Here is a 17,347-nt window from a genome sequence, read left to right as displayed (position 1 = left end):
TGACCTTGAATAGAGGCAAATTTTCTGCTTTAAAATTTATAAAAGTGGGTTAATCTAGTGATGAAGATGTTTTACCACCTGTAGAACTACTGGAAGCAGTGATAAACGCATTTTTTGCGTTGTACTTTCCTCGCTATAGTGAGGGAAAAGTTTTGTGTTACACACGAGTGCAAATGTATTTTACTTCTCGTGTATTGAAAAACTCGCAAGCTCAGGATTATATTCTCGAACCACTCGCTTCGCTCGTGGTTCAACTATAGAATCCTTTCGCTTGCTCGTTTTTCAATTCCACACTCGGCGTTAAAATACAACTTTGCACTCTTGTATAAGAAATAACTATTGTGTACTTTTAGCTTTAATAATTATTTTCTAAGTTTATAGTCGTTTTGATTTAAATAGTATAAATAAACGACTTACTAGGTAAGTATGTTATTATATATTTACATGGTTGTTTTATTTTTAGTATTTTTAGAAATTGTTAAATTTTACCTTAAAATACTAAATATAAAGAATTCTTGTAATGGGCCTTTTAAATATTGTAGTTTGACACCGTCATATCTCTTTTGAATTCACGTTTGATAAATTCAACACTTTACGTCATAAACAAAATGTCACTAACACCCAACGTCCCGTAAAGCTAATGCGAATTTCAATAAGCTACTTGACCCTTTTTTAAAGTTTGTCTTATATTATTACTTACTGTCCAATTAACCGAAAAAAAAATCACTATATTTTATTATGACTTATAAACCGGAAAAAATATTTTTAAAGAATACTTTTACGTAATCAGGCAAAAACAACATCAGCCATGTCATCTATAGATTTTCTGTTAATGAAGTCATTCAGTGCGAAAACACTTTAAGTACGAGGCATAAAGGTCATTATGTCAGTGATTGATTTGACATGAATTCTATGACGTCACTACATGAATTCTATGACGTCACGACACGCGTTTTCGGTGGCCAAATTTAAAAAAAAAAATACTCACATTTTTTAATTAATAAATCGTACACATTTAATACCCAAAATCATTAAATATTGGTTTCTTATGTCAAATATTACAGAAGACAATCATTTATTGTGCCAAATTAGATAAGAGTCTAGTAGCCTATATAAAAGGTAGGTAACCGATAGACACTCACACACTAACCTTAAAATTCAATTTGATATCAATAACGATAGATTTCAATAAACTCGTATGACGAATCACCCAATTTTATACCCATTGTCAACCGGAAGGGTAACTATAGTGTGTCCTTTACGTTGACGCGCCAATTGTCATATCCTAACCTTTATTACGAACTAGAGTATATGTCTTCCTGAATGAAACGTTCTAAAATTTAATGTTGGTGCCATTTGGCGACTCGAGTAGTCGAACTTATGATTGATTGTCGATTATCGACTACTTCATCACTTTACAATTAAAATTATATTTGCAATCAATTTCGAATCGTATAAATTCAACCAATCTTTTTTGTTTTGTAATATTATATTTTCGAATTTTAATATCAATGTACCTAAACTATACGGGTGCGTATCGACGGATATAACTTTTTTTGATATATTTTTAGTCGTTATAACGATCATTTGATATAATGATTGAATCATATAACAACAAATAATATACTAACAAATTGTATAATTCTTATTTAATATAATGATATTTTTTCGAATAACATTTATTATAACATACTTTGAGTATAATGCTTATTTTCGATAATAAATAAATTGTATAACACAAATTCTTTCTAAAGCACAGTTAGAATAAAAAACAATTGTACAATAAATTAGATCCATCATTTACCAGAAAAGTAGATTAGGTTAGAACTGTGACCCCTACACACAACGTGCTGCTACCAGAATAATAGGTTAAGTTAGGTTAGAACTGTGACCCTTAAACATATGTACTGGTATCAGAAAAGTAGGTTAGGTTAGGTTAGAGACTTGAGCACATTTGATATAATTTAATTTAGTTTGAAATTTAATTTAATTCGTATTTATTTTGTTTTAATTGATCCCATTTTAAAAATAATAATTCTAAGCTTTAATTAAATATAAGTGTAACAATGAAATGTTTATACAATACAATACAAAAAAAGAATAAAATTAATTCATGAAATGTTTTATACTGTTTGCTAGTTATATTATACTAGTCGTATATCATTAGATAGTTATACCATATAACGGTTATTATAAATAAGTGTTATACGAAATAATGATTATACAAATTAAAAGTAGATATTTTTTGGTTATACCAAATATTAATTATGCCAAATGAGTGATTATATCCTTTAAATATATACGAAATGTTGTTATATCAAATGTTATTATACCATAAAAAGTTATACCAATCATTACACACCCAAACTATACGACTATTACTACACTGCTACTACATATTCTGTCAACATTGACAGAAAATGCACAAAAATGTAAAATAAAATATTGATATCTATGAAATAAAACTATAGAAACGGATTAAATCGCATATAATGAATTTATAATTTTATTCATCCCGACGTTTCGAACACTTTACAGCATTCGTGGTCAACGGGTGACTGAACTAAAATATTGTATAACTAGCTTTATTAATAGTGTGTGAACCTGCCTTAAAAATCTATATTATTTGTGGTCATGGTTCGTTAATATTTCTTGTATATATGTGGGTAGCTTTTGCACATTGTAATTTTTCCTCAGTCACCCGTTGACCACGAACGCTGTAAAGTGTTCGAAACGTCGGGATGAATTATAAATTCATTATACGCGATTTAATCCGTTTCCATAGTTTTATTTCATGAGTAACTATCGCGGTAACCGAAGACAATATTATTGATATCTATTTTAAACAATAATCGGCCAAAGAGGTAATAAAATATTATCAGTCATGACTTTGATTTAAATATCTTAAAAGTTTAATCACAAAACTATTTCTCCTGACTCGTTTTTTGGAGCACCATGCCTTTATTCATCTTTGTTTTTTTTTTGCGAGCGAGGCAATCTTTTTCCAAAATACCTATATGTATGACCTCAGTATGGATGACATTCACCTCGCAAAATATGGCTGTGCTGAAAGAACATCATATGCGTGTATATACGGTGCGACATGAGGAAACCGAAAGATTTTAACTAATTACGCCTTTCTGAGGGCAAAATAAAGATAAAGCTTGCCGGGATCAACTAGGGATTTACTGTGGGTATTTGAAATTGTATCATAGATAAATAACTATTATTTTGTTAAATAAAGATAAAATGTTATATGATATCAAGCAAATTTCGCCAAAAAAAAATTAAAGAAAATTCTTTTTCGTGTTTATGGATGTACATATTTTCACAAAAAAGTAAATGTTATTGGAAAAACTGCATGGCACTTAAAAAAACTTTTTAACAAAAAATAAAACCGCCTTCTAAAATAATCGCGTTACAAAACACGGAAAAACTAAAAAGCAAAAAATAATAAACCTTTGAATTCAGATTTCTTATCGGATTGCAATAATCTAAACATCCAAATTATAAACAAATCAATTATTTTTGTTCGTCGCCTTGCTATTTTCTGTTCGCCCCACCCAACCATACGCAGGCTCTGGCCCCGACTCCAAAAATAATTGATTGGTTTATAATTTGGATTTTTAGATTATTGCAATCCGATAAGAAATCTGAATTCAAAGGTTTATTATTTTTTGCTTTTTAGTTTCTCCGTTTTTTGTAACGCGATTATTTTTGAAGGCGGTTTCATTTTTTGTTAAAAAGTTTATTTATTTGTTGATTTTTAGTGGTTCCTATTTATATTATATGTATCAGTCCGAATATATGTACAGTAGTGAAAGAATTATCCTTTAACTCCTAACCATTGAGGAGTTGACCTTCCATCATCAGCTCAGCCACATAAAATTATTTTCATCAGGCGTAAATACTGGTGTACCTTTGAAAAATACACTAAAAACATTACATGTGCCTATAACATTTGAAGAGTTCCCTCGATTTCTCCAAGATCCCATCATCAGACCCCGACTTGGTGCCAATGGGACCATCTCGGGGTTACACCTGACCGATTGAAAAAAAAAATTGAAAATCGGTCCATGATTCTTGGAGATATCGAGTAACATACATACATATATAAAAAAAAAAACATTCAGTCGAATTGAGAACCTCCTCCTTTTTTTGAAGTCGGTTAATAAAAATGTATAAGTAATTTGTTTCTAAAAAAAATGTTTTTTACAATGAGACACTAGTTACTTTTTGATATCTATCAACGAGGATAGTTAGATTATGTCCGATAATACTCGTAGCATTATCACCATCAAAATAGCGTTTTTTTTTTCTGAGAAATAATAAGTAATTGTTATTTTTTAAATGCTTATAACTCTGAAAGTAGGTAAAATCCAGAAAAGTTTATATGACATTCTATTCTTCTAATATTATGATAAGGAATACGCTATTAAAATTATTCAGTTTCGGCATGTTACAGTGTTATACCGTGTATTTCTCTGGTCCACGACCGGTCACTGCCTCCAGATCATCATAAACTGTTTATAAGAACGATGAGTAAAGACTTTTACTACATAATAGACACGGATTCATTGTACTTTTGACTTGTTTTTCTTGTGTTTCTGATAGATATTAATGATCCTCAGTTTCGTTAGGTCGTTGTATCTAAGCCGTTAACCGTAGGACGTTTGAGGCTGTTAGCAATAATAGTGATCAACTTTGTTTGAAAAAAAAAAAAGATTGCAGAGTTATAAAACTTTTTTTTTTTAATACTACGTCGGTGACAAACAAGCATACGGCCCGCCTGATGTAAAGCGGTCACCGTAACCTATGGACGCCTGCAACTCAAACAGTGTCACATGCGCGTTGCCACCCCATTAGAAACTTGTACATTCCCTTTTGCTGTGTTAAGTACACAGCAAAAAGGAGTGTACAAGCTCCAAGGAGGAGGGTTCGGGTTGCCGACTACTCAAAGGACAATAGACGGAACAAGTTAGTTCCGTAAGTCCTCCCGTCACCAGCACACCGCACCCTCGTTGAGCTCTGGCAGCCTTACTCACCGGCAGGAACACAACACTATGAATAGGGTCTAGTGCTATTTGGCTGCGGTCTTCTGTAAGGCGGAGGTACTAACTGTAGTTTTAGGATTCTGAACCTCCACGCTGCGAACGCAGGTGTTTACAACCCAATATCAATCTATTTTTTTTTTTTCAAAAGTTGACTCGACAAATAAAAATTCACACATAAATTTTTTCACAAAATTACAGGAACATCAACAGTTGATTTTGAAATGACGCGACTTTGACATTTACAAGCGGTTCGAATAAGGCCCCGGACAAATAAAAAGCAAGTCGAGTTAAACCGTAGACCTACAACGTCGGTCGTCATTTAATTATTACAACAGTGAAAACGTTGTCAGACAGGGTACTTAGCCGAATGGCAAAAACGCTCACAAAACGAAACGCTCGTAGATATCTATCTCTATCGCTCTTGCGTATTGGCGCGACAGAGCCAGACTACCTTTCGCGGCGTTTCGTTTTCGTTTCGCGTCGCAGAAATGCCGTTCGGCTCCGGCACCTGGCGAGTTAAACGGGTTAAAGGTCACGACCCGCGGTTTGAAAAACTCTAATTTAGGACAATTTTGCTGAATAAATTTGATTTACATTGTACTTGTAAGACTGTTTGTTATCCCGCGGCTTTTGAAATTGGTTGAAATTGGATCTGAGTTTCCTGAGGTCGCTGTACTTTGATTGTTAAAGTCGTTGACCTCTTGGTTCATTAAGGGTTGGATCGCAGATTTTAAATCATAAATTGGGAGCTTGGCTATAAAAACGAACAAAATATAATCACTCCCGATTTTTAAATCATAAATTGTCTCTTTTATTAATCTTCTGATTTTTATAGAAATCACTAGCTCGCGGTGGGACTAGACACTAGACTAGACGCCCTAGACGGACATTTTACATCAGAAAGTGGTATCAGGAAAATTGTAATTAATAATTATTACCCAAAAAGTCATAAATGTTCCTACTTGCTTACGATTTTATGGTTCTAAACTATGTATATTCTCGGTTCAGCCCTCTCGATCGAAAGGCTATAAGTGTTGAGGCTGATGCTGGTTCAAAAACTTGTTACAAGTTTGAATTTATTTTGATAAGACAAGCAATTTGCCCTCATATGTCCGGATGTCTCGCTCAAGCGATTCGCGTGAAATTTTGTGACCATATTCTATGACTCAATAAAAATTTTACGGTACGGTTTTTTTAACGCACAGCGGGGCAAATCTTGACTGGGGAACAAATGTAACGTAACTAGTCCATTTTTTTCATATTTTACTATGTTTGCATTATTAAATAGAGTGTCCGCCGGTTATGTATGGTAGGCTTGTTCAGAGGATACAATCATGTAGAAGTCAACACCATAGTGTAATAATGGAAAAATTGGATTAGTTACAATTGCCCCCCAGTCGAGATTGACCCGCTGTACCTTACACTAAAATGTGCAATAGTTTTTTGCGTTACAAGAGGGCAATGTTGTTGATTAACCGCACGTGCCAATTGACAACGTTTCAAAATTTTCAATGTCCCTAAATCGAAAACCATTTCGAGATATACGCTTGTAGATCACATAAATAATTTTTTACATTTTTTTTCCGTATTTTCAGTATAAAAAATCTTAAAAATAGTTTAAAGGGGAAGTGACGTCAAATAGCTGATTTAGAGCTGCCACTATAACAAAAAAATCTTCCAGTTGGGATGTCACTTGAGTTTGACAGTGACACTTATCACAGTTCGTAGCAAAGATATTAAAAATGTCATGGCTTAGTCTATGGTTCGTAGTCATTCACTATTGGTCATGAATAATTTTTTTTCTTTTACTCATTGTTGTTTAAAGTGTAATATTGATAGCGTATTATGCAGTAAACTAATGGTGTAGTGAGAAGCTGATGAAGAATTGTTCTCGAAACGCGTTTAGCCTCTTTTTTTGTCGTAAACGGCCGGATAGTCCACGTTCTTGTAAAATCTAGCTATCAATTTACAAGTGCAAAATTGTACCCTGTAATTTGTGAATGTCGTACTTACCGTACAAAAATTACTAATATTAGCTCATATCACCTTGACACTGGCGAAATAGTCCCAATGGACTGAAGCCATTTAATTTTTAAAAACTGAACTGAACTGATATTAAAAATGTCATGGCTTAGTCTATGGTTCGTAGTCATTCACTATTGGTTGACAGTGACACTTGACAGTCAGACATACCGGACTGTTTGAGCTGACCGTTAAAACTTTTTTTTAGAAATGATTTTGTCGTTTTCTTATGTGTATGAAACAACACATGTGACGTCACGCTCACGAAGCTGTGTCTTGACGTTTGTAACTTACGCTCTTTCTGCTCGAAGTAGTAATAAGAAGGGATTTTCTCATTAAAATAGCAGTTTTTGGAAAAATAAAAAATACGTGTATCTTTTAGTATTGAGTTCTTTCAAACCAAACAATAAAAAGTAGTACCTACTCAAAAATATGAAATGTCAATTGACACCAGAGCAGGCGAAAGATTCCAATAGTGAACCGCGAGCGGTGCGAGAAGCGAGTAAGTAACCGTAGGCGCTCTTGACTTTCTCTATACAATGAACATCATTTTCCGTGAATATAGTTTACCTGCACTATCGGTAATTGGCGAGTTTATTACTTTGTTGGATTGTATCATTAAAAAAGGGGCTGGTTATTTTCACTGGTTTATTATTGTACTTTCACAAATTACAATATAAAAAAGCACCCGCTCATGGCGGCCATAGTTGGAAAAGAGAGAGACACAGATAATAAAAAAAGTAACCAATCCTTGGCTACATTTATATTACTACAGATAACAAATCAGAATAACACTTTTATGTTGGCAATGCCGTCAACAGTAATACACGGTAGAGACAAAGGTCATTTTAGGTATAGAACGTGACATACTCGTAAGTTTGAATCTAGTTTCAGTAGTTTCAACTTTCAACGTTTGCGACTAATAACGACTATTTGCTTCTGCCGGCCTAGAAAAAATTTTTTTTTAGGGGAATTTTTTTTTTTTTTTTTTTTATTATTATTTATTATTTCAACATTAGCATTAACAGTTAAACCTTACATGCTAACACTTGGATTAATTAGGTACAGTTATCTTATTCTATAGGCACAATAATGTTTTATTAATTATATTTATACATCATCTATTTATTGAATTTAATTCTAATATTAGGTCTGAGTCTGACAAATGATAAATCTTACATGCTAACAGTCAGGTACGTTTATATTTATTACCTAATTATTATAAATATGAGTGTGTAATTAATAGTTTTAGGAATGACTAAGTTGACTAGTATTTTGGAATGGCACAGTTTAAAACACAATAGGGCTCAAGGTGTGATAGAGCTTTTTGTGACTTGAGTCTCTAGGTACCGGCTTGATGCCATCAAAAGTTTTGTCTCTGAGGAAAAAAAAAGATCCAGGGAGCTGTCGCTGGCTAGGATATCATTAATGAGCTTAAGAGCAAGGTGAAGGGGTGACGAGGAGAGAGCACGTGTGCGCGTCGGCGGGATGGCTAACAGGCCGCGGTGCCTCGCTCGCAGCTGTATGTTGCACCTACGCGGAACTCTTATTGGGACTTGTGCTAGTAGCTCTGGGTTGGTTGTTAGTCCTCGAATTAGTGTCAAGAGATATTTGACTAGATACATGTGTCTTCTAAACTCGAGGGACGTGTAGTCTACCATGCCGAGAATGAAGAGAGTTGGGTAGAGGTACGGATATCGTCCATGTACTTTGTGGTACAAATGTCGCACAAATGACTTCTGCACCTTTTCCAATTGAAGCGTATATTGGTGTTCATGAGGGTTCCAAACGGCAGCATTCGTTTCCAACTTGCTGCGGACATACGCATTATATAAGACTCTAATTGCTTGCGGGTTAGAAAATAATTTTGACTGTCTGATGACAAATCCCAAGCACCTTCTAGCTTCATTGCATACCTTAGTAATATGTGAGTTAAATGTGAGTCGAGTGTCAAACCATGTGCCAAGATCTTTAACTTCATTCACATGTTTCAATGGTTTAGCATCTATGATATAATTTAGGTGTAAGATAGGCTCACGTGCACGTGTGTAGGACATCACTGAGCACTTATCCTCATTAAGGGCGAGACTATTCCTTTGTGCCCACATACATACAGCGTCAATATCCGACTGAAATTGTGTGGAGTTGTGAGGTGTTTCAATGGGTAGTGCCAGCTTCAAATCGTCGGCAAACAGCAAGCACGCCGAATACGTGACCACAGCCGGCAGGTCATTGATAAGGACAAGAAACAGCAAAGGACCGAGGCTACTGCCCTGTCCTATTCCCGATCCCACCAAGAACGGTGCCGACCGCGAGCCCTCGTACTGGACAAACTGGTATCTGTTTGAGAGATAGCTGGCCATAAATTGGAGGAGATCAATAGAAAACCCAGCCATGTACAGCTTCTTGAGCAAAATGTCGCTATCCACTTTATCAAATGCCTTCTGGAAATCGAAGTACGCGACATCCACTTGCTTCTTCTGGTCTAGGTTTTTGGCTATTAAGGTCACAATATTTAGAAGATTCGATGTTGTGGAACGCTTTGGTAGAAACCCGTGCTGTTCGTCACAAAACCATCCATTCAACTGTTTGTAGATTTTTGTGTATATGATTGTCTCAAAGATCTTCCCGAATATAGAAAGAACTGCGATTGGTCTATAGTTATGAACATCAGACTTAAGTCCTGATTTATGAATAGGAAGCACTTTACTTATTTTCCATTCCTCTGGGTAGACTTTACTTACTAACGACAGATTAAATATATATTTAAGTGGCTGAATGAAAGCTTCGCGACAGTCCTTGACAATGAACTGGGGTATTTCATCTGGCCCCTGAGTATGTTTTGGCCGTAAGCGATTTATGGCCGAACGAATATCGTCATCAGTGATGCGGTCAATTATTATGTTACGATTATTTGAGGGGACTTGTTCGATGTTGGTAGCAGCACATGCTGCCTCAACGTTCAGAGTTGGTGCATTTTGTAAGAAAACGCTTTTAAAGAAATCTGCAAAAGCATTCGCAACCTCATCAGGGGCCATATCGCCAAATGTTGCTGGTTGATTCGACCGCCGATTGCTTTTTATATATGACCAGAATGAAGACGGGTCCCGTACGATGTCATTTTGTAATTTGGTGACGAAGGATCGGGCTGCATCCTCAATCCGAACATTAAGCATTCTACGATAATATGAAAAAAATGCGTAGTACAACTGATTGCCGGACTGTTTATATAACCTATGATATTCGTTTTTAACTTTGTTTAGATGTATGAGGTCTTGAGAGAACCAGGGGGGGTATTGTTGTATTTGTGTTCTTTTTTTATGGTTTTTTAACGGGACACATTCTGTAAGCAACTGATTGATGATGGTATAAAAGTGTTTGGAACATTCATTAACGTCACTTATATTTCCTAATATAGACCAATCAGTATTCGCAAGTTTATGGTAAAGAAGAGAATAATTCGCTTTACGGTAATTTCTAGTTGTGGGTTGTGTGTTGGTGTTTGATTGATTGGAATTTGGAGGTATTGACTGCTTATGACAATGAAATATTGTTGGGACTGAGATCACTATATTTAGAGGGGGGTGGTATTTTTCAACAGAGACTAGGCCAGCTACAGCTTCCATTACAGTAGTTTGAGTAATTGCTTCATTGGATAGCACCAAATCTAGTATTCTATTAAGATTGTTCAGAACATTGTTTTCCTGAGTTAAGTTACAATAATATAGGAAGTTTTCATATGCGGTTTTGACACCTACAGAGGCTGAGTATAGATTAAAGTCGCCAACAACTATAGTGGGGTAAGAGTAAGTATTTATTAACATCTCAATGCATTGGAAGGCAGAATGATAACGACAATCAGGTATACCAGGCGCTAAATAGAGGACACACAAGACAAAGCGTATGTGTCCCTTGGTGACAAGTGCGCAAACGATCTCGTCCTGTGGATGAGCGCCGCAGTCCAGCTCCCGCAGAGTGTACGGCGCGCGAGCCGCAAGCAGCACACCGCCGCCCCCGCGGCCGAGGCGGTCACCCCGCACCACGCTCCACGCATCCGGAAACACTTCAGAGTCTGCTATTGTGGAGTCCAACCGCGTTTCGGTAAGTGCCACTATATCGGATTCGAAGATAGTCAAAGCGTTATACGTCTGCAGTACTTTACCTTTCAGGCCTCTTACGTTTTGGTAGTATATATTACTATTACTGCTTTTTAGGGGTTTCTGTACGAAAAAAAGTGCGCCCTACATTCGTTGTTCTTAATATTTGCGGTCTTCTTTTGGATGTTGATGTATTTTTATTTTTGTTCATAAACCATTCTTGTAGCGCCGTGTTCTTGGGCCAGTTTTCAGGTGACATAAAGAAGCTAAAATCTTGGTATGGGACGCCTATGATAAAGCAACAGTGTGTTGTGTGGCTAGGATCAGGTTTCTTGACAGTATACGAGTTGGACGATTTCTTCCGATTTAGATACGATTTAAGGTCTTCCTCAGTAGTCTCTGAATGAAAATTCCATACATGAATATATTTCAGCGGCTCTAATACCTTAAGGTGGTCATCAACGTCGCCTGTTGCCCTAATTACTGGGCGTCTAGTGCGATTACGTTTGTTCGCCCGGTCATTTAACTGCATATTGGCGTTGCCGTTGTCAGCGTTGTTTGTTTCTGGGGTTGTATGTAATTCGACTGTTGTTTTATCAAAGAAGTATGAAGTTGCATTACTCACAAGTTCAGGCATATTTGACACCTCCGAAGTTACAGGCGGCACCTCATTCGAAGCTGAAACATTGCTGCCCAATTGTAGATTTGGTAAACCTGGTAATTTGTTGCTTACAGGTCGGTCTGGGTTCGAGTCTAGGGAATTTTGTATTTTTTGTTCCATTTCTTGTATGCGTATTGTGTTACTTTCCACTATCATGGACAAGGAGTCGTAGTTCTTTGTCACATTATCTACAGTTCTACTTAGCTTATTAACATCGTTTCGTAAGATATTGTGATTACTTGAGAGTTGTTTTATATCATTTTGAACAGCACACAGTTGTGAATTTTGATTATGAAGCATAGTCATTACTTGTTGGCGAAATGCTCTTAGCTCACTCAATATGATTGTACATTCAGAGTTCGGGTATGTATTTCCTTGGTGCATTAATGACTCGGTATCTGAGGTAAGGACACGGCTTACCGAAATGGAGTCTTCCTCGGCAATATCCTCCACAGACATAATGCTGTCGTTTTCCATAGTGTTTGTAGTGTTCGGTACCACTGGCATGCCATATTTTACATGCTCGTACCGCCGGTCTAGTTGTTTTAGGCCGGCCGGGGACGCTAATGTGCTATCGTTATGCCGTCGGCGGGTAATTAGTTCGCATGATGGACATTTCCATACTGTTTTTAAAACATTTGCATTTTCTGAGTAAAAAGTCTGTGTCATATTAAGACATTTGAAGTCATAGCAGCCTTTGCACTGAGAACAAAATAGGCGCTCCAGCGGGTCAGTGTCTTTGTCGCACGCTAAACACTTCATTGTGTAGGTATCGGGTCTTTATTAGTGACTGCAAAATTATTTTGTTTATTTAATGCTCGCTCTGGCAAGCAGCAAGCAATGTACCTCGAAGCAGCAGTGTAAAGCGTCCAGCCGCTGCGATGCAACCGGTCCGCGCGCGATAACGTCGGTGACGACGGTGACTCAAGGGCACGATGACGTCGAATACTCGCGCACCGCTAGCGCGCTGTGTGTTGTTGGTTCGCGACGCGACGGTTGGATTACAATTTTTAAAATGTTTATCGCTATAGCGTCCAAACCGCTTGGAGTTTATTTATGAAGTAAACACCATTTTGAAGAACACTTTCACAGCTATAAAACGGTGTATAGCACAATATATAATAATCACTTTGCACATTTTTAAAAGAATAATACGACGGGAGTAGAATTCGACAGTGTTGTCCGCGCAGTAGCGACCGACCGACCCGACAAAAATGACAATCGTTAAAGATAAACCACTTGTACTATTATATACATCTTGTGGCTAAACGCCGATCAAAACTAGGGCTCCCGGTCGTGACCGTGTATCGTGAACACGTAGCCGTACGCACGTTGCCGTGATACACGGCAACGGATTTCTGGTTCGTTCGTCACGTGAAAATAAATCACGTGAAATTAGGGTACGTACGTTCGTAGATCCGTCCGTACGTACGTACGAATTCACGTGACACGCCCGTTCGGTCCGCCAGCGGCGTTTCATGAGAGAAGATAAGATCGGATGCAGTCTCTATAAGTTATGAATAAAAATGTAGGTATCGTGAGGTTATATCTTAATTACTTTTGAATTAAAATTTATATTCAATACTGCGGTTTTTCAAATATTAATATGTAAGTAATAAATAAATATAACCAAATAAACGATCCGGGGTTTCCGATAGGCTTAATTTAGAAGTGGTTATAAAAATACCAACGATATGGGTAGGTAACCTTTTGTAAGGGTAACTGCTAGATTTGGTAACCGTTTCAGATAAAGTTTCCTTCCAGTCATTTGAGTTTTTTACTCTATCCAAAGGTTTTCAACAGTTATAATTCTAAATTCGACTTATTATTAAATAACCACTGTTAGCATTGTCTCTACGCTACAACCGACGCTTCGAGTACAAATTCAAAAAATGCTTATACTTTCACTAAAATATTACTTTTATGTTTATTAAAATGGCACTATACCATGATTATTGATGCAAGGAGTAAGACATTTGTCAATTTAGTATAAAAATTAAGAATGTGACGATAGGATGACATCCACGGAAACGTAATTTTAACACATACCTAGTTAATAATTATGTTATACATTTTACGTGAACTTACTTAACTGTTATAGCCACTATTTAATTAGGTAATTAGTGTAATTACGTTATATAGTAATAAGATTGATGGTAGTAAAAAAAAGTCTACTTTAAGAGGGTTCAAGGCGCAGGATTATCATTTTATTAAGATGTAAACACTGTTTTATGACTGATATATTGTTTCAAAAATAATAAATAGGCACTGCTTAATAAAGTGAGCTTCGTTATACTATTTACATGCAATAACTTTAAAATTATTTTTTCATGGTATTTAAACTTAGACCTTTGCTGCTTTCATTTACTTATTATGGATTACACCTATTTAAAAAATTGACTTACTCGTTTGATGTCGTAACAGTAACAGCAGATTTCAAATGAACTGACGTCAAATGCCTCGCGATAGATCCTGTAGTACCATGACGACACGGAAACTCATTGTTTGTCCGATCCTTGCAGAGACTACATAAAGTTGAATCTCCGACTCTGGTGGCATATCTCCACATCAAACTTTTCTTCGTTGTTAAGAGTTTCAAACATTAACAGTAACAATACAAAAAATTAACAAAACAACAAGACAATAACTTTTAAATTCACCGCTAAAGTAAAATGTCAAGGCCTTCAAGTGTTGATCAACTGGGATCTTACAAGTGACTAATTGAAATAAACTAAAATTCTAAACTGCCTCATCCAGATTAAATAAAAAATCCTAAAATGTAAAAATAACACATCGCTCACTTCACTCAGCTTCACGTACAAAAGGCTGCTCGTAAATTTTACCGTCTTTATTACCACGTGGTGGAACTGCGCTTATTATTTGCAAAATACCACCACAGTAAGATAGCTGAGCTCGTTCGTCAAACAATACAGTGCTATAAAGGAATATACTATCTAAAAGTATTACTTAATGTACCGAAACTGATAAGAACTGCAGCTGTCATTTTTTTTGTCTTAGCCGTGGCCCCGCGCACATGTGTGCATATTTTTTGCCTGGAGTATAATAGTCATCATAAACTTGCTCTTTTGTTCACCTACACTCCTGTTTGTCTTGTTTACATTTAAGGTTACGTTATATGCTTACATAAGAGCAAGCTTAAATATTAATTAATTAAAGCCACTTGGTAGGTTTTCATTTTCATACATAATAAATGAAAGAATAAATGTGAAAACCTTAAGAATAACATAATTGTTAACGCCCTGACTGGCAACACAGACAGGATAGCCAACCTCCGGTCACCCCGCTGATCCAATGAGCAGCGGCCAGAGCCTCGAGCTGCCGGACCAATAGGAATGAAGACTGAAGCGCCGCGGTTTTCCCCCGTCGCGACACTATAAAAGCACGGTGCGCGGCACCAGCGTCCCTTTTTTACTAATCGAAAACTCTCTCTGTCGCGTGTCCTAGACAAAAACCTGTAATTTAAAATCCATTAAAGGAAATGGTAATATTTTATACTGTTTTATTTAAACAATTGAGTTCAGGCTCAAACATTTTGGCGACCGTAGACAGGACACGTGCGGAGAGAGAAATCCTGATTTTTATAGCCACATCAAGCTAGCGGCCATCTTGGCGGAACGGGGTGGGCTTGGAGCAGAAGACGACGCAAGACAGCAAAAGGACATCGCCGCCAGCCGAATATCAAGTTCCCGAAGTCTCCTGGGGGACAGCTGCGGCGAACAAAGAAAAAACCTGACGAGCGTCGAAGGCGCGGCACCCGGCGGCAGCGTGTGGCGGCTGGCGAGTTTTTAAGGAAAGTGCCGTGAGAAGTGCCCATACCCACCTAATTCTGTTTCCCCCAATTTCTTAATTAGCCCTAGTCTTTTTCCAATTTAAATTCATTTTCCAATTTACAAACCTTAAATTTAAATTCATTCCAACCCAACTTAGCTAACATCAATTTATATATCTACCTACTTACTCAACTTTGAATTCGTAAACAACTTAACCTCTATTTGACCTTTACCCGTACTGACTTGACAACCTTACTTTAAATTCAAATTTCACTAGTTCCCCATCAATCTAAAATTAGGAGAGAGCTCGCTGCGTATTATTGCCTTCATTTGTGTTTTAGTTTCAGAACGCATCTGCAAATTGTCAGTGTGACGTTAACCTCAAAAGCCACGCTGGCACATAAACGTTGCTATAGCATAGCTTAACGCATACTGCATTTCGAGTTTTTTCTGCTTAAAACAGTAAAGTGCATTGTTCTTTCCATACTTTTAATTTAAAAATTGAGTTTCGTTTAAAGTTTAATAGAAATTGCATATGCCATCCTTATTTTGTGATAAAAACGTAAGGTGATAAATTCATTTGCAATCAAAGGCACTGCTTTCTTCTTTAAAAAGGTGAATTTAAACTCAACTGTATCTATTTCTTTCTAATTACGCTGACGCAAAGTGGTTCTATTCTAACATCGCGCCTGCTTGCATCTTGGTATGTGTTCGCTTATGCACAGTTTCGTTTGCACAATTTCAGTGGATTCCGTGGACAACCGTCGCAGTGCGTGTCGCGTGCCACATCTGTAGTGCCACGCCCATACCTGCCACCACGTGGCAAGTTGTCCAAGGGACTGCTGCCGCAACACACCTCGGCCTAGCTGTTGAAGTTTAAAAGGCGCGTAAGCTGTTTTCACATTTTTATTTCTAACCTGGATAACTTTAAACTTGGACATTTTATTTTTAAAATTGTATTTGACTTGTTTGCTAGCCCAGTTAAAAACATAATTCAACATGGCTGAGGCAGCTAAAAGGGAGGCTCTTCTAGCAGAATTGCGTACTAAACGCGGATCGATTAAAGGTCAAGTTTCCAAATTCCGCATTTACTTAGACAAAATTTCAGATGATGAAGTGTTAGCAGGTGTTAAATTCAATGAGCTGACCTTAAGATTAAACAAAGTTATAGAGTTATCCACGCGACTTGACGAGCTGCAAACTTCAATCGAAGTTGCTAATTTTGAAAATTTAGACACTGAACTTGCAGAACGGGACAACAATGAAACCCATATCAATAATGCTATAGCTGCAGCTCAGTGTATTCTTGAACGCTCTCAAGCTCAAAAACCCTCTCCAGAGACTTCTGTCAGAACATGTTCATCGAACGGCTGTCATTCTGAGCATCTCGGCTTCAAGCTTCCTCAAATTAAAATCTCTAAATTTGATGGTTCATATTATAAGTGGATGGAATTTAAGGACCTTTATGAATCTTTAATTCACAATAATGATCACATTAAACCTATTCATAAATTCCATTATCTGAGCTCTTATCTTGAAGGGGATGCGGCCAGAGTGATAGCAAACTTAGAAGTCTCCGCTAACAATTATACTGAAGCCTGGAAAATTTTGTGTGACAGGTTCAGTAATAAAAGACAGCTGATTACTAACCATTTAAATTCTCTATTTAATTTAGAACCTATACAGCGAGAATCGGATAAGGCCTTAAGGTTCCTTAATGAT

General features: G+C 36.7%; 1 protein-coding gene across 2 annotated transcripts in view; it reads left to right on the top strand.

Annotated features, from left to right (window-relative positions):
• LOC125225871 overlaps positions 1 to 17,347 on the top strand; it is an 84,757-nt gene that overhangs the window by 61,531 nt on the left and 5,879 nt on the right. The window lies entirely within an intron of this gene.

This window comes from Leguminivora glycinivorella, chromosome 4 (assembly GCF_023078275.1).
Source record: "Leguminivora glycinivorella isolate SPB_JAAS2020 chromosome 4, LegGlyc_1.1, whole genome shotgun sequence".
Classification (NCBI taxonomy): Eukaryota; Metazoa; Arthropoda; class Insecta; order Lepidoptera; family Tortricidae; genus Leguminivora; species Leguminivora glycinivorella.
Note: the sequence above shows the minus strand (reverse complement) of the source record. Positions and strands in the feature narration are given on the sequence as shown.